The sequence below is a fragment of the Ovis aries genome, chromosome 9, assembly GCF_016772045.2.
Source record: "Ovis aries strain OAR_USU_Benz2616 breed Rambouillet chromosome 9, ARS-UI_Ramb_v3.0, whole genome shotgun sequence".
In the NCBI taxonomy this organism is placed as follows: domain Eukaryota; kingdom Metazoa; phylum Chordata; class Mammalia; order Artiodactyla; family Bovidae; genus Ovis; species Ovis aries.
Genome location: NC_056062.1, coordinates 58,603,245 through 58,622,261, shown reverse-complemented (window position 1 = coordinate 58,622,261; position 19,017 = coordinate 58,603,245). Strand labels below are relative to the sequence as shown.

General features: G+C 40.9%; 1 long non-coding RNA gene across 3 annotated transcripts in view; it reads left to right on the top strand.

Moving 5' to 3' along the window:
- The window catches only part of LOC114116379 (uncharacterized), a 319,096-nt gene that overhangs the window by 75,092 nt on the left and 224,987 nt on the right, over window positions 1-19,017 (top strand). For all 3 annotated transcript variants that reach the window (XR_009594979.1, XR_009594978.1, XR_003590317.3), the window contains exon 2: window positions 9,746-9,945. This is a non-coding gene — a long non-coding RNA (uncharacterized LOC114116379). The remainder of the gene's footprint in view (window positions 1-9,745; window positions 9,946-19,017) is intronic.

Below are 19,017 nucleotides of genomic sequence, written 5' to 3'. Positions count from 1 at the left end.
TGCCTGACACAGGGATCGAACCTGCATCTCCTAGATTGGCAGGTGGATTATTTAGCACTGAGCCACCTGAGAAGCCCATACTATATACGTGTATGTGTGTGTGTGTGTGTGTGTGTGTGTGTGTAGTCTTTTTATACTCTTTTCTCATATAGGGTTTTCATATGCTGACTTTTGTTCCATATATCATTTTTGGTGAATAGTCTGTTCAGATCTCTTGTTCATTTTTAAAATGCTGGTTGCTAGTGTTGAATTGTAAGAATTTTTTGTGTGTTTTGGGTACAAGTCCTTTGTCAGATGTGCATTTTCCAAATATTTTCCCCAAGACTGTAGCTTGCCTTTTCATTCTTTTAATAGCATCTTACGCAGAGCAGAAAGTTTTTATTTTAATAAACTCCAACTTCCCAATTTTTTCTTTCATGAATCATGCTTTTAGTGTTGTATCTGAAAACTCACCAGCAAACACAAGTTCACGTAGATTTTCTACTTTGCTCTTTTCTAGAAGTTTTATACTTTTTCGTTTACTTGTAGGGCTGTAATCCATTTTGAGGTCATTTTTGTGAAAGGTGTAAGGCCTGCGTATATAGGAGTTTTTGTTTGTTTATTTCGTTTGTTGCATGTAAGCTAAGCATCCAGTTGTTTTAGCACCACTTCTAAAAAGACTGTCTTGGCTCCATTCCATTGCCTTTGTCCTTTAGTTGTGCTCATTTAGTTCAAAATGCTTTTTCATTTCTCTTAGAACTTCTTCTTTGGTCCTTGTGTCATTTGGAAGTGTATTGTTTAACCTTCAAGTATTTGGGAAATTTTTCAGCTGTATTTCTGTTCCTGGACTTATATTTTAATTCCATTGTGGGATAAGAACAGACTTTATATGATTTCTAGTCTTTCAAATGTGTAGAAGTATATTTTATGGCCCACCATGTGGTATAAAAGCTTTTTAAGAAAGATTTTTATTTAACTACTCTATTATTATTTTTTCCTCCCAGTAGAAAAATACACTTATAAAACATTTTCACTATTGAAAGACTTGTTGGAAAATTTTTTTATCCCTTCAAAACCCTCTGGCCTGTGTCTCCTTTCTTCAGTTGAAACAACTGGCTTTGTAATCGAGTGTCAATGGTGTTAGTAATAATTTTAGTAGAGGAAGCAACTGCATTTATTAAACATCTTCTGTTTTCTAAGTCCTATGCTTTCCCTATGTAATCTTGGTTCTTATAACAACCCTCTAGGATGGATGCCATTAATCCCTTCATGCTGCAGAGGTGAGATAATAAACTTAGGTGCCTAGTTACCTATCTGACGGGGTTCCCTGGTGGCTTAGATGGTAAAGAATCGGCCTGCAATGTGGGAGACCTGGGTTTGATCCTGGATTGGGAAGATCCCTTGGAGGAGGGCATGGCAACCCTCTCCAGTATTCTTGCCTAGAGAATTCCATGGACAGAGGAGCCTGGTAGTCTACTCCATGGGGTCAGAAAGAGTTAGACAGGACTGAGCAACTAAGCACAGCATACCTATCAGATAAGTGACAGAATCAGAATGTGGACCCTGGTCAGTCTGACTCTTGGGAGTATTTATTCCCCTGTTAACCTGGAACTTTCTTTGACATTATCAGTACTTAAAATATTATATTCATGTTTGTAAAGTTCTGTTTCTTTAATATTACCTCTTGAAACTTCCTTTATTAATTTGTTAAATTAAAACTCAGTGTTCAAAACACTAAAATCATGGCATCTGGTCCCATCATTTCATGGCAAATAGATGGGGAATAAGTGGAAACAGTGACAGAGTTTATTTTCTTGGGCTCCAAAATCATTGCAGACAGTGACTGCAGCCACAAAATTAAAAGACGCTTACTCCTTGAAAGAAAAGCTATGACAAACCTAGACAGTGTATTCAGAAGCAGAGACATCACTATGCTGACAAAGATATGTGTAGTCAAGGCTATGGTTTTTCCAGTAGTCATGTACAGATGTGACAGCTGGACCATAAAAAAGGCTGAGTGCTGAAGAACTGATGCTTTCAAATTGTGGTGCTGGAGAAGACTCTTGATGGTCCCTTGGACTGCAAGGAGATCAAACCAGTCAATCCTAAAGGAAATCAACCCTGAATATTCATTGGAAGGACTGGTGCTAAAGCTAAAGCTACCATAATTTGTTCATCTGATGCAAAGAGCTGACTCACTGGAAAAGACCCTCGGAAAAGATGCTCGGAAAGATTGGAGGCAAAAGGAGAAGAGGACAGCCGAGGATGAGATAGTTGGATGGCATCATCGACACAGTGGACATGAGTTTGAACAAACTCTGGGAGATGGTTAAAGGACAGGGAAGCCTGGTGTGTTGCAGTCCATGGGATTGCAAAGAGTCAAACACACCTTTGCAAATGAATAACAACAAATTATATTTGATCACTTAATACCTGCCAGGCCCTAGAGCAAACCAGACACGGTCCTGCCATAGAGAAGCTTGTGGTACAGTAAGGCAAGAGATATTCATCAAAGTTCTCAAAAAATAAATGTGAAATCATGTAATGCTGTAGCAGTGTATAACTGGTTGGACTTGATGTGATGTAAACAGAAAGTGACATGACTTTTTCTGTTTCTGCCTTGAAATGTTTTTTGATAGATTTGCTTCCTTGTGCAAAGAAAGTATCTTTGGCATGTCCCAGAAGTTTTTAATTTAAATTTTTACAGGGATAGTTTTAGATTTAATAGAATTATAAGAAATGATACAGAGAGATCCCATGTACTCTTTTCCCAGTTTCCCCTAATGGAGACATTATATAAAACAGTAGTATAACATTACTTATAGGATAATGGCATTGATAAAACCAGCTGATCTTACTTGTAATTCTCCAGGTTTACTTGTGCTCATGTGTATATATGTGTATGTGTGTATATATGTGTGTGTATTTAATTCTTTGTAATTTTATCACATGTTTAGGTTCATGTATCTACCACTAGTGGAGAAGGAAATGGCAACCCTCTCCAGTATTCTGGCCTGGAAAATTCCATGGACCGAGGGGCCTCGTAGGCTACAGTCCATGGGGTCTCAAAGAGTCGGACAGACTGAGCGAGTTCACTTTCTTTCTTTCTGTAGTTACCTTTGGAGAAGGAAATGGCAACCCATTCCAGTGTTCTTGCCTGGAGAGTTCCATGGACAGAGGGGCCTGTGTGGGCTACAGTCTATGGGATTGCAAAGAGTGGGACATGACTAAGCAACTAACACACACACACACAGACACACACACACACACCTCTACCACTAGAGTCAGAAGTTTTATAAGTGAGAAGTTTTATCACTACAAAGATCCTTTATGACACTATTTCATAACAACATCGGCCTTTCTCTACTTTTTACCCCTATTTCCAACTCCTGAAAAACACTAACCTCCGTTTATAAAATTTTGTCATTTAAAATATTATATAAGTGAAAATCTTACAACATGTATGCAGTCTTATGGGACTGGCTCTTCTTAATGCAAGATAATTTTCTTGAGATTCTTCCAAGCTGTTGTATATAACAATAGCTTGTTTCTTTCTAATGACTGAGTAGTGTTCCATGGTATGGATATATCCAAAATCTGCCAACCATTCATCTATTGAAGGCACGTAGACTTTTTCCAGTTTTTGGATGTGGCAGATAAAACTGGAATAAACATTCATATACTGGTTTTAATGAGAACTAAAGGCTAAAGGCTGAGGGCTAAAGGCTCAGGAGCGTAATGACTGGATTGTATGGTAATTACACGTTTAGTTTTTGAGAAAGCAGCCTTACTGTTTCTACAGTGGCAGTACCATTTTACATTCCTATCAGTATGAATGATCTAATTTTTCTTCATTCTTACCAGTATTTAGTGTTGTCACTGTTTTTTATTTTAGCCATTCTGATAGGTATGGAGTGATAGCTCTTCCTACTCTTAATCTCTGTTTTTCTGATCTAATGATGTTGAATGTGACTACAGTTTAGAAAGTGATGGTAAGTCCCTGGTGATGGTTCTAAGATTTTACTATACATAGGAGCTCACTGTGGCTCAGATCATGAACTCCTTATTGCCTAATTCACACTTAAATTGAAGAAAGTGGGGAAAAACCACTAGACCATTCAGGTATGACCTAAATCAAATCCCTTATGATTATACAGTGGAAGTGAGACATAGATTTAAGAGACTAGATCTGATAGAGTGCCTGATAAACTATGGATGGAGGTTTGTGACATTGTACAGGAGACAGGGATCAAGACCATCCCCAAGGAAAAGAAATGCAAAAAAGCAAAATGGCTGTCTGAGGAGGCCTTATAAATAGCTGTGAAAAAAAAGAGAAGTGAAAGGCAAAGGAGAAAAGGAAAGATATACCCATTTGAATGCGAGTTCCAAAGAATAGCAAGGGGAGATGAGAAAGCCTTCCTCAGTGATCAACGCAAAGAAATAGAGGAAAACAGTAGAATGGAAAAGACTAGAGATCTCTTCAAGAAAATTAGAGATACCAAGGGAACATTTCATGCAAAGATGGGCTCGATAAAGGACAGAAATGGTCTGGACCTAACAGAAGCAGAAGATATTAAGAAGAGGTGGCAAGAATACACAGAAGAACTGTACAAAAAAGATCTTCATGACCCAGATAATCACGATGGTGTGGTCACTTACCTAGAGCCAGACATCCTGTAACGTGAAGTCAAGTGGGCCTTAGGAAGCATCACTATGAAAAAAGCTAGTGGAGGTGATGGAATTCCAGTTGAGCTGTTTCAAATCCTGAAAGGTGATGCTGTGGAAGTGCTGCACTCAATATGTCAGCAAATTTGGAAAACTAGCAGTGGCCACAGGACTGGAAAAGGTCAGTTTTCATTCCAGTCCCAAAGAAAGGCAATGCCAAAGAATGCTCAAACTACTGCACAATTGCACTCATCTCACACGCTAGTAAAGTAATGCTCAAAATTCTCCAAGCCAGGCTTCAGCAATACGTGAACGTGAACTTCCAGACGTTCAAGCTGGTTTTAGAAAAGGGAGAGAAACCAGAGATCAAATTGCCAACATCTGCTGGATCATTGAAAAACCAAGAGAGTTCCAGAAAAACATCTATTTCTGCTTTATTGACTATGCCAAAGCCTTTGACTGTGTGGATCACAAGAAACTGTGGAAAATTCTGAAAGAGATGGGAATACCAGACCACCTGACCTGCCTCTTGAGAAACCTGTATGCAGGTCAGGAAGCAACAGTCAGAAGTGGACATGGAACAACAGATTGGTTCCAAAAAAAAAAGGAGTACATCAAGGCTGTATATTGTCACCTTGCTTATTTAACTTCTATGCAGAGTACATCATGAGGAACCCTGGACTGGAAGAAACACAAGCTGGAATCAAGATTGCTGGGAGAAATATCAATAACTTCAGATATGCAGATGACACCACCCTTATGGCAGAAAGTGAAGAGGAACTAAAGAGCCTCTTGATGAAAGTGAAAGAGGAGAGTGAAAAAGTTGGCTTAAAGCTCAACATTCAGAAAACAAAGATCATGGCATCTGGTCCCATCCCCTCATGGCAAATAGATGGGGAAACGGTGGAAACAGTGTCAGACTTTATTTTTTGGGGCTCCAAAATCACTGCAGATGGTGATTGCAGCCATGAAATTAAAAGACGCTTACTGCTTGGAAGGAAAGTTATGACCAACCTAGACAGCATATTAAAAAGCAGAGACATTACTTTGCCAACAAAGGTCCGTCTAGTCAAGGCTATGGTTTTTCCAGTAGTCATGTATGGATGTGAGAGTTGGACTATAAAGAAAGCTGAGTGCCGAAGAATTGATACTTTTGAACTGTGGTGTTGGAGAAGACTCTTGAGAGTCCCTTGGACTGCAAGGAGATCCAACCAGTCCATCCTAAAGGAAATCAGTCCTGGGTGTTCATTGGAAGGACTGATGTTGAAGCTGAAACTCCAAACTTGGCCACCTGATGTGAAGAGCTGACTCCTTTGAAAAGATCCTGATGCTGGGAAAGATTGAGGGCAGGAGGAGAAGGTGATGACAAACGATGAGATGGTTGGATGGTATCACCAACTCAGTGGACATGAGTTTGGGTAGACTCCAGATACCTCCAGCTGTCCTGAACGTCAGCATGCACTTGCTTCTGTGCCTTTACATGTAGCATTTTCTCTGCCTAGTACATTGTTTCCCCTGCTTTCTTTCCTGAATCCCAGATGATCTCCTGCTGATCCTCTAAGCTAGTTCAAGCCTTCTTCTCTGCCACTCTGCTTATCCATTGCCATGGTTTCTCCTACTTTCTGTATCAGTTTAGGTGACCCAATTTTTAGGCATCTTACCAAATCCTACTATTTATTCATTGCTTCTGTGTCCCAGTGAATGAGAGGTCCTAACTCACACCCCGGGATACTGCAAGGTGAATTTTGTTCTTCACCAGTTCCCACCTGCCAGATGAGGGAGAACCAGCTCCCAGGCTCTAATTTTCTAACTTTCACCTGGTTTTTGAAACCAGAGCAGCTCTCTGGCCTTTATTGTTGCACAAAGTACATCTTTGGGTAGCTTCCCAACAGCTCGTTTTCCCTGGACAAGGAGGATGCTCACGTGAGAGAATGAGAAGAGTAGCTGGGCAGTAAAAAAAAAAAGGGGGTGGAGGGGGGAATCATTCAAGGGTCAAGGTCTTAGTGGTTTTTAATCCAGAATGTGTACAGATGGTAACTCAACCAAAGTAAAGGAAAAACCCAAACAAGCCCTACCTCCATCTGTTTACATAGTTATCATCAGAAACAGCCATCATTATGTACTTTATGCCTCTATCAGAAGTGCTTTATTTTTCTCTAGTTCCTTCATTTCCTTCTATATCTGTCTTCTTCAGATAGATGCACCTCTGTTCACTTGGCTAAAAATATAAAATTAAATAGCTGTGTTTGGGCATTGCCTAAATCTGTAAATTTACCCTCATTTTCATCAAGGCCTTGAAAGTAATAGGAAAGTCTAGGAGTATTAAAAGTTATAAATACTCATCCTCGTCAGAGCCTTCTAGGTATATTCCTTCAACCAGGCAACCAATTTTCAGTTCAGGTGACTATATTCATATCTAAGCCAATTCAAACCAATTTAAGAAGTAGAATTTTATGAAATTTTGTCATAAGCTTCACCAAAGGCCAATTATAAAACATTTACTTCATTTCCTTCTGTCATTGATTTTCTGATTTGTTGGCAAAAATCTATGACTTCAGTCTAATGTGATATTTTCTTGGTAAGCCCATCTTATCTTTTGCTTATGCGCCCATTGTGTTCTAACTGTTTAAAGATTTTTCATCTTATTATATTTGTTTCATTATATTGCTAAGGTAGAGTCTCTGAATTATAATAGCTGGCTCAGCCATTGTTATCTGCTCTGTGGAATGATACCACATCTATCTTCCTCTAATCTCATGGTGTGTCTTGAGTGCTTTGTTTAAAGAGAATTATAAGCAATTCAATTGATGTTTGCTAATTTTCTTGTTATGCTAGGATGCATATCATCCAGACCAAATGTTTATGTTCGCATTTACTCTAAATACTCCCCACCTGCATTTTGCCAATACTTATTTTTCAGTGCTTCCTTTATTCTCATTGAGCAAGTTTATTTTTCTAATTTGACTTGGTAAACAGGAATTGAAAAATGACTACAATCATTCAGCTAAGTTTAGAGTCATAATAATTTAGTATTCTATCTTTTTGTTAACAGACCTGTCTAATGTAGAGTTTATATTTCTCCCTTGGCATAATTTGTTTAATGCTTTTTATTCCATTTTCTTTTTTTGCCTCTTAATAGCATTGATTTTAATCTGGATTTTTACTTACATGATCAGTTCTCAACATATCCCCTAACAGAGCAGGTATTTTTCATCTTTCTTTCACTATCCATCTCTGTGGGACCATAAAGCAACTTACAGGCATTAATTTTTATGACATGGAGATCAAAGTTAAAAAAACTGTCAACAAAAATTACATAAATGACTGCAATCATTTGCCTTGATAAGAACTTGAGCTTTTAAATCCTGGCAGTTTTAAATTCTGTCTGTAAGTATGAAAAATCTTCACTTGGCACGGATGGGGCATTATAGGAAAACACTGTGCTTTTAATATGGTAAGTAATAGAAATCAGAGAAAAATGAAAGGGAAGAAATCCATCCACATGTAGATAGCATGACTGACACAGTTAGACCCTGTGATCTAAAAGTTAGAAAGCATACTGCATGGTGAGGGCCTGGAGAATTGGTTTTTAATAAAAAATATGTAGTGATTGATATACTCTCAATGTCTAGAATCTTTCTTTGAAAAGAAAAATCTCACCAGTTGTACACATGATCTATTACTTCTCAAAATGAGACTAATAAAGACGAAGATTGCCCAAGGGGACCATACACACTGTCAGACAAACAAGGTGATCACGGCTAACAGTACAGTTGGCCAGAGTCTCTCCTCTGGTGGTTGTACTTGGCCTTCTCCCCAGACCATTGCATTTTGGATATGAGGATATGAATGTCTGGTCAGAGAGCTGCCAGCAGTTCAGCTGAGCTGTAGTATAAAGAATATAAATGTAGGCACGGGGACCTTGAACACCCACATTCTTAATTGGGAACCCAGTGAGAATCATCAAACATACTAAAGGAGAGTATCACATGGTCAAAGAAGCTAACCCTTTTTTGATGCATGTTCCCATCCCCCAAACAAGTAAGATTGGGGGTTTCTGAATCAGAGTTCAATCAGCTAGGCAGAACCAGGAGTGTATAAACACACACACACACACACATACACACACACACACACACACACACACATTTATTTTAGGAATTTGGCCATGTGCACTGGGGAGAGCTGGTTAAGTATTCTTTTAACGTTGTTGTCGTTGCACCTGCTACTGGAGCTTGAAGTCCAAAGCTAAGGAAATCCTGAAGGGAAGATGGATATAAAGTGGGTTCAAGCAAGATGAAGCTGGGACCCACAAGCATGAGCTGGGGCCCTCCAGGATGGACTGACGTCCATGTCCACTCTTCTTACCTCTGATCTTGGTGGTGTGAATGCTCTACAGAAGCCAAGGCCTTTGTCATAAGGTTAAAACCCCCATCCCTGGTCCATTTGTCTAAGATGCTTCTAATAAAGAGATTGACTCCATTTTTGTTTTAGCTGAGAGCATCCAATCCCCACCACACCCTTTCCCCTCTGCCCCACAGCTGGGCAGGCTGATAAGAAAACTTGGATACTCCCTGCTTTGGTTCTTATGGGAAGTTCAAATCATATAAGCCTTAGCCCGTATGTAGAACCTATCACTCTAGCAGAGTTGGAGGATTTGGGGAAAGATGGAGAAGTTGCAGACCCAACCACTGTCTCAGGTCAGCAAAATGCTCTGTAACAGTGTGCTTGGGCTACATTGTTAGCCCTACAGAAGGACTGTCCTCCAGGTCTCTCATGAGAATCTACCTTGTGGTCGAGCCTAACCTGAAACATTCAGGAAAAGGAATGTTGGGAAATGTTCAGCCCAGCCAACTCAACACATTGCGAAGTCACTGTGGCTCCTCTTTGATTTCTTTCTTTTTTTCTGATAGCCATAATCATTTGCTAACTGACATACCCTCATACATGATATACAGTTCTCAGCATCTTCCCTTTTCTCCTTAAATGAAATATTATTAAAGCATTTAGCATAAAGTCTTGCACATGCATAACACTTGAAAGTTAGCTATTACTATTTTATTCTCACAGAAAATGACTTGAATTTATTGTCATTTTTCAGGGCTGACCATTTGCATCAAACTAAAGAAGGCTCTTGATTTCCCTGGCCTTGACAGGCTCTGAGGATAGGACTCAGAAAGTGTGGAAGGAATTTTCGCCCGTTTGGTGTCCTATGGTGGTACTGCCCCAGAGGAAAAAGTTTCTGATTCCTAACAGAAGCAGATTTCCAGTGCAAGAAGTCCATGGTATCCATGGGACCAGGTATCCACTGTCCATGTTAAGTGTGATTTTCACTGGACCTGTAAATCTGTTGAATTTATTACATTCTCTTTCATCTCTTTCTTTTTTCAGAGTTAAAACAGTGTGTGTGTGTGTGTGTGTGTGTGTGTGTGTGTGTGTGTGTGTGTGTGTGTAGATATAGCTCTGGTGCTTGTTTTTCTTAGGTCATTCATTCCTTTTTAACAGTTCTCCCTGCTGCCCTCTACTCTGGTTTTCCTGGTACAAGACTTACTGTACTTTGACTTTTTTTAAAAAAAGGATCCAGGCCTATTAATTTTCTCAAGTACGTTTCAAGAGCAAAACTAGAAGCTTGGAAAAGGGAAAGTAACGTGCAGAAAGTTTAATGAAAAATCGGCAGCAAAATAATCCCTTTGTTTAGCTGGTTTGCAATAGCAGGCAGGCTCAGCAATGTGGAGAAATACAAGTGGTATTTGTTAGAGGCTCTCTGTGATGCAGGTTGGGTTTTAGGAAAGCAGACTCTGAGATGAAGATCAGCATTTAGGGCTTTTCTTAGTGCTCTTGGGGTCAACCTATGAAAGGAAAGAGAAAGAAACAGGATTATACAGGGAGAAACGCCAAGTTGAGATGTAGTCTCACTGGAAGCCTGAGCCATTCCTAAGGGGGTTCTGTTCTGAAGATGGCCTAGACCTTCAAAACTGTCCTTACTTGGGGTGGGAGAGCTCTCCCTTTATGCATGAATGCTAAGTCGTTCAGTTGTGTCCAGCTCTGCGACCTAATGGACTGTAGCCTGTCGTGCTCCTCTGTCCATGGGGTTCTCCAGGCAAGAATACTGGAATAGGTTGCCATTTCCTCCTCCAGAGAGTCTTCCAGACCCAGGGGTCCAACCTGCATCTCCTGTGTCTCCTGCATTGGCAGGTGGATTCTTTACCACTAGCGCCACCACCTGGGAAGCCCAAAAGTAAAGTGTTAGTCACTCAGTCGTGTCTGAATCTTTGCGACGCCATGGACTGTAGCCCGCCAGGCTCCTCTGTCCATGGGATTCTCCAGGCTAGAATGCTGGAATGGGTTGCCATTCCCTTCTCCAGGGGATCTTCCCAACCCAGGGATCAAACCCAGGGCTATTGCATTTCGGCCAGATTCATTACCATCTGAGCCACCAGGGAAGCCCATTTATAGGCCTGTGTTAATCAGTCATTGGATGTGAGTTGTTCTGGGACAGGGAAAAGTTCCCTGACCTTGGGTGAGTGTCTCCCTTCAAGCTAAGGCACCCCTGGAGAACACTGGCAGTTGAGACCTGTCTGCCAACACCATTCCCAGCACTGGGCACTCAGACCTTGATTCCTGACAAGGAATCTGAATGGTGCCTCACCGCATCTGATATACTGTGACAGAAGTGCTTATGGAAGGTCAATTTTTTAGAAATGCTTTCTTTCTGTCGTGCTAATATTCTCCACTAACCCAATATCCAGTACCTATACCATTAATAGTTAAGGGAATAAAACCATAATAAAAGGTGCCTTTGATTTTTTTTTATGAGTCTCATGGTCAATGTCATATTTTTCTTATAATGTCTTTATCTTATAGTCCTATAGCCGTGTCAGTATGTTATCCTTGAAAATTATTGAAAAAAAAAAACATGACTTTTATAGACTTTGCCTGGGGGAAAAGACCATTTTCTGTTCTCTTAGTTGTACTTCTGGTCCCAGTCAGGTTTGGATGAGCTCAGTGTATCTCTAGAGCCTGGATAGAGGAGACAAAAATAGCTGGAATAATCTTTCTTCTGCCCATCCGCCTGCCTCTTGTTCTGATCTCTGTTCTGTACCCTCTAAGGCTGGTCTTTGGGGGCTATATTTCCCCTCCACCCTTTCCAGCTTCTTCTCATTGGGCTCGGCCAGTGGGAGACAAGAGGAAGGGAATGAACATGTGAAGGGAGAAGAGGTTGGGGAATTTCTTCCCTGTCACTCCCGTGTGTCAGCACACCTCCTGTGCACTAGCTGTATCCTGGGATTGCAACCCAGCCAGGCAATCCCTCGTCTAGATTCAAGTGTGTGCATGCTCAGTTGCTTGAATCATGTCCAATTCTTTGTGACCTCATGGACTATAGCCTGCCAGGCTCCTCTGTCCATGGGGACTCTCCAGGCAAAATACTGAAGTGGGGAAGTGGGTTGCCGTGCCCTCCTCCAGATCTTCCTGACACAGGGATTAAATCTGCATCTCCTACATTGCATGTGGATTCTTTATCACTGAGCCACCAGGGAAGTCCCCCTCTAGGTTTGAAGCTCTCTCTAAATCAGCTCTAAATTTGGGCCACCATGCACATGGTCAAAGTGGCAATTATTTTCTCCATTTTTTTTTTTTAACCATTACTAGCTTTGTTACATAGTTCCCAAGAGAAGTGCCACCAGAAATCTGGTCAATTAGATGTCAGTGTCACTCAGGATCAATACAACACCTGTGAGTTTTTATACTCGACCAGATATTTATGTTTTCTAATTAGGATCTGTAGTTGGTTGATGAGAGTGATAAACCCATAGGCAGTGTAGAGGGTTGGCTGTGGGTCCTGAGGCAACAGTTTATCATCATTAGCAGAGTTGAAAAGGCAGCTACCAAGAAAACTTGGAAGATCTCCTGCAAAATGAGCGAGGACACCTGCCAAGGTCAAGTACTCTGACTTCTCCGCACCTTTTCTCTAGGCTGCCGGCAGCCAATTCTCCCGTAGTTTGTTCAGGTTGCACCTCGCCACCCCCCACCTGGCAACCTTCTTCACCCCTGTCTCCTGACAACAGCTGTTATTTAGTGACAGAGTGAATGATTGAGAAGAACACATATAACAGGGCACGTTAGGGACTCCTTTCTCCCCAGGGACGGAGGAGCCTGGTGGGCTGCCATCTATGGGGTCGCACAGAGTCAGACACGACTGAAGCTACTTAGCAGGAGCAGCAGCAGCCCCAGACAGAGGTTGCTAAATTTCTGAATTCTCTTGAACTGGAAGAATTAGGAGATACTGATTGATTGAATGAGAAACTGATTGAAGGATAGTTGATTTACAATATTGTGTTTGTTTCAGGTGTACAGCACAGTGATTCACTTTTTTTTGCTGATTATATTCCATTGTAGGTTACTATAATATATTGTATATATATTATAGTATATAATATATACTGTGCTATACAATAAATCCTTGTTGCTTATCTATTTTATGTGTAATAGTATCTGTTAATCACATTTGCTTGTTTTTGTTCAGTTGCTAAGTTGTGTCTGACTCTTTGCAACCCCCATGGACTGCAAATGCCTATAGTGGGCAAATACTGAGTAGTTCTGGCACAGTTATAGAGGCAAGAGCTACCAAGACCTGGACCCTCTCCCCCTCTACTGACCACGGATTCCTAAGATTCTTCTGTCATACCAGGAGGGGAAGGCGGCCAAAATTTTTGCTGAAGTTGAATTTCTCTCCAACCAGGTAGATTGAGAGCTTTCCTATAGCTCAGATTATAAAGACTCTTCCTGTGATGCAGGAGACCCAGATTTGATCCCTGGGTCGGGAAGGTCCTCTGAAAAAGGGAATGGCAACCCACTCCAGCACTCTTGCCTGGAGAATCCCATGGACAGAGGAGCCTGGTGGGTTATGGTCCATGGGGTCACAAAGAGTCAGACATAACTGAGTGGCTAACACTACTACCAGGTAGATTGAGACTTAGAGCAGATATAGTCTGATTTAGAGAAATACACAAGTGTGCTCTAAACGTGTATTCTACATGCTCTTCTGTTGATTTTCTCTGTCCTCTCTCAGCCTCACTCTACAGTCTGCATGGCCGCATCCACAGGCTGACTTACTCTCTGGCTTTCATTGGGTCCACCCAGGGCCAGATTTAGGGTAAAAGGAGCAAGGTCCCCAGGGCCTTGGTGATGGCCCCCTTAAACTTTTTGCCTCATCTGGGCCCTTTATTTGCCAACAGGAATCAGGATGGAGGAGAGTGAAGTCAGGATGTTTGTTCCCCTGCCCTCACTGTTGGTTTGCTAAGGGCGGATTGTATTCCTCCACGGAGGCGAGTCGTTTCTGTCAGTGAAAAGTGTTAGTCGCTCAGTTATATCTGACTCCTTGCAACTCCATGGGACTGTAGCCCACCAGGTTCCTCTGACCATAGAATTCTTCAGGCAAGAATACTGGAGTGGGTAGTCATTCCCTTCTCCAGGGCAATCTTCTTGAACCAGGGATTGAATCCGGGTCTCCACACTGCAGACGAATTCTTTTTACCATCTGAGCCACCAGGGAAGCCCTGACTCATCCAGAAAGTTCTTCTGGGATCCCCTAAGCATGGTTCTCTTACTCCTTTCAGAGCGTATGTGGGATGGGGTGACATCAGGGAGGAGGACCTGGGGGTAAGAGCTGCTCTCTGCTAGAGACCTAAGATTCTACTGTTTTCTGTTATTTCCTCAGGGGACTCCACTCTTCTGCATCACAACCCTGTAGTGCTGCATGCTTCCTTTTAGGGCTCCGAATCCTGCCCACACCTTTACAGATAGTTCCTTATTAAAGCCACCCATCTGCTTACCTAAATGGGCTTCTGTTTCTTGCTGGGACCCAATGTGATACAGCATGTAACTTGTCTTAATCCCTAGAGCCATGGTCCAAAATTCAACTCCTTTATATTTATAAAAGTTCTGACCAACCTAGACAGATTGTTAAGCAGAGACATCACTTTGCTGACAAAGGTCTGTATAGTCAAAGCTATGGTTTTTCCAGTCATCATGTATAGATGTGGAAATTGGACAATAAAGAAGGCTGAGCATGCTTTTGAACTATGATGCTGAAGAATACTCTTGAGGGTCCCTTGGACTGCAAGGAGATCAAACCAGTCAATCTTAATGGAAATCAACCCTGAATACTCATTGGAAGGACTGATGCTGAAGCTGAAGCTCTTGGCCACCTGATGTGAAGAGCCGACTCATTGGAAAAGACCGTAATGTTGGGAAAGACTGAAGGCAAGAGGAGAAGGGGGAGACAGAGGATGAGACGGTTGGATGGCATCACTGACTCAATGGACATGAGTTTGAGCAAACTCAGGAGATAGCGAAGGACAGGGAAGCCTGGCGTGCTGCACTTCATGGGGTTGCAAAGAGTCGGACATGACTGAGTGACTGAGCAACAACAGTGAAATCGTTTCCTTACCATTTGTCTTCCTTACTAGTTTTCTGGTTCCCTTAGTAGGCAGGGCCACTGAGTTGTCACCCACCTGTCTACAGAGTCTAGCAATGTGCTGAACATGTATTAGGTGCTCAATAATGCTTGCTGACTGATCTACTATCTTGGCAAAATCTAGGTCACAATATCTGGATATAAGAAAAAAGTCAAGGGTTATTGGATACCTGTCTGTCTGAATAAAAATCTTGCAATAAAGGAATAGATTGAGAAAGGAGAGGAATATCTGTCTTCTGTCCCTGAGTCTACAATATATCTTGGATTTCCTTGAGCCCTTTAATTTTCTCTCTGTCATTTCTTGGCTATCAACACCCCTGTCTGGTGGATATGGCAAAACTGCTTTCAGTAAGCAAACTTCAGGGGGAAAAAAATAAAAAAAGCATGATAAACACAGCACATGCTCATTTCTCCTTAATTGCCTGATCCTCCATCTGTTGGTCTAGGATAATATTGATAAAGGAATTAAAAGACACCACACCATCTCCTGAATCAAATGAGAATAGTCATTCTCAAATTACAGAGCATGACATTTTTATGTTTTGCAACATGAAGAGGAAAGAGCATTTAATTTATTTTAATGTGGTTAATTAGAAGCTAGATTAGATCCTCTAGTTAACTCATAGGTTCTTGACTTTTAAGACCAGACATTGTGTAGCATCTCATTTGCACAGTGGTAGCTGCTGCTGTTAATATTGGCTTGTGTCTAATTAACGGGGATGCTTACCTGGAATCCCAAATACAGAATCTATAAACTAAAAGTGAGAACTAATGTGATTTTAAGGAGGGAATTACTCTTAAGAGCCAGCTGCATGTTGCTTCAAACTAAGCACAACTTTGATGCTTGAATATGTCAACTCATTTTTATATGTGGGAGAAAGTTACTTTAAAGCCTAGCTACTTTCTCATGGTGAGACTAGATACAGTGATGGAAAATTTCAAACATGATAAAAACAACACTGTGGTCAGCACTTGAGGCAATTTCTATGGAGCCTGGGGAAATGGAAAAGCTACTTTCAGTTTGATCTTAGAGCTAAGACAAGATGATGATTTCTGGATGGGTTCTCAAGTGGAAATTTTTGCTTCTCCAGGGAGGAGATTCACTGAATCACTGAACCTGATTTGGAGTTGATAATAAGCTACAACAAACAATTGCAAATTTCATTATAGGTTACATTACATGATCAGGAATGAGATTGGGCAAAGAAAATACTCCAGTGGCTTAGATTTTAGAGACGCTTGAAGACTTCAGTATTGGAAGACCAGGGTAGTAAGATGTGAAGTTCGGTTTTCTTTTTAAGTGATTTTATGAGGTCTTAAAAAATACTTCAGCCACTTGCTTGGTAGACATTTGATCTTAAATTGGCACCCAGCCACAGTTGTGTTTATCAGATGCAGGTTTCATTTGAAGCTCAAATATTGGAAGAGAGTTTTCAGAAGGTCATCAAGTCTCCTGAAGGTCTGAGGTCTAAGTTTTCTCCCTAATTATATTTCACCCCCTCTATCCTTCCACTCCCCACCATTGCCCTTAATCTTATTCTGGAATTATTTGTTTTCCTCTGATTGAAATCATAAGTAGTATCATTGAATTGAGTCCAGACAGATCATGAAGTGAATATATAATATATTTTATTTCACCTTGGCTATCCTCCAAGTATGTTCAGACGATTGTTCTAGATTATTTGAAGGCATTTGATGGTATTTTGATTATTGCCTAATATTATTGTATGCTTTAAAAATGCACTGAAATATGTCTGTCTTTAATTAGCGCATCTCTAATTCTTTATTTTTTAAAGAAACTATTTAACATGTTCTTCATTTCAAGCCCAATCATGTGAAGTTCTTTGTGATTCACCTTTTGCAGATAGGAAAAAAATGAGATTTTTAAGGTGGATCTGTAGCCCATCCGTAATTGAATAGGAAATGCTTAAAGGATTTAAGTGTGAAAAGCCTTTTTAGCTGAGCAGTAGAAAATCTGAAAGCAAGCATCAGTATTTGTGCTCTAAATACGGCAGGTTGTGGGCTTCCCTAGTAGCTCAGCTGATAAAGAATCTGCCTGCAGTGTAGGAGACCCCGGTTTGATTCCTGGGATTGGGAAGATCCCCTGGAGAAAGGATAGGCTATCCACTCCAGTATTCATGGACTTCTCTGGTGGCTCAGACTTTGAACAGTTTGCCCACAATGTGGGAGACCTGGGTTTGATCCCTGGGTTGTGAAGATGCCCTGGAGGAGGGCATGGCGACCCACTTCAGTATTCTTGCCTGGAGAATCCCCATGGACAGAGAAGCCTGGCGGGCTATAGTCCAAGGGATCACAAAGGGCTGGACATGACTGAGCGACTAAGTACAGCACATGGGAGGATGTGTGGGTTACATGACTCTGAGATCTGGGGAAAGTTTAAAAAGATAAACAATACAAGATAACTAATGAGAACCTACTGTATAGCCCAGGGCCCTGTACTCAGTGCTCTGTGGTGAGCTAAACAAGAAGGAAATCCATAAAAGAGGGATGTATGTAAATATTTAGCTGACTTACTTTGCTATATAGCAGAAACTAGCACAGTATTGTAAAGGAACTGTACTCTAATAAAAATTAATTTTAAAAGAAGCTTATATAGGAAGCCAATTGTGAAACAAGTATCCATGTATTACACTTTGCCTAGAAGTTCTTCATTTTTGTTAAAAACCATGGAATCAAAATCGGTGTGTTCACAGAAGAAACTAGAATGTCAGGGATGTGTTAAGATGAAGATAGCCTTTTGTTGTCTCTGAGTTCCAAGAGTCATGCTGTATTAATAAAGTGGTGATCTGGCTTACAGCACAGAGAATTTTTAAAAATTATTTTATATATTTAGTTTTTTTTTTTTTTTTCCTTGGCTGTGCTGGTTCTTCTTTGCTGTGCGCGGACTTTCTCTAGTTGCGGCAAGCAGGAGCTGTTCTTTGTTGTGGTGCGAGGGCTGCTCACTGCGGTGGCTTCTCTTGTTGTGGAGCTTGGGCTCTAGGGCGCAGGCTCAGTAGTTGTGATTTTATTTATAATATTTCATGACGGACATTTAAATTCTTATGTAACAAATTCTCCTAAAATGTTCCTTTGTGCTCTCTGCTGTTATGCTTCTAACATAAGCATAACAGAGCTTTTCTCTACGATTATCTGCTACCTAAGCTATTTTCTCTGGGTCTTCTTTTTTTTTTTTTCCTCTGGGTCTTCTTATATGACACTCTTTAACTCGGATTTCATTTTTTTTTTTTTTTAGTTTTTTTATTTTTTAAATTTTAAAATCTTTAATTCTTACATGCATTCCCAAACATGAACCCCCCTCCCACCTCCCTCCCCATAACATCTTTCTGGGTCATCCCCATGCACCAGCCCCAAGCATGCTGCATCCTGCGTCAGACATAGACTGGCAATTCAATTCACATGATAGTATACATGTTAGAATGTCATTCTCCCAAATCATCCCACCCTCTCCCTCTCCCTCTGAGTCCAAAAGTCCGTTATACACATCTGTGTCTCTTTCCCTGTCTTGCATACAGGGTCGTCATTGCCATCTTCCTAAATTCCATATATATGTGTTAGTATACTGTATTGGTGTTTTTCTTTCTGGCTTACTTCACTCTGTATAATCGGCTCCAGTTTCATCCATCTCATCAGAACTGATTCAAATGAATTCTTTTTAACGGCTGAGTAATACTCCATTGTGTATATGTACCACAGCTTGCTTATCCATTCATCTGCTGATGGACATCTAGGTTGTTTCCATGTCCTGGCTATTATAAACAGTGCTGCGATGAACATTGGGGTACATGTGTCTCTTTCAATTCTGGTTTCCTCGGTGTGTATGCCCAGAAGTGGGATTGCTGGGTCATAAGGTAGTTCTATTTGCAATTTTTAAGGAA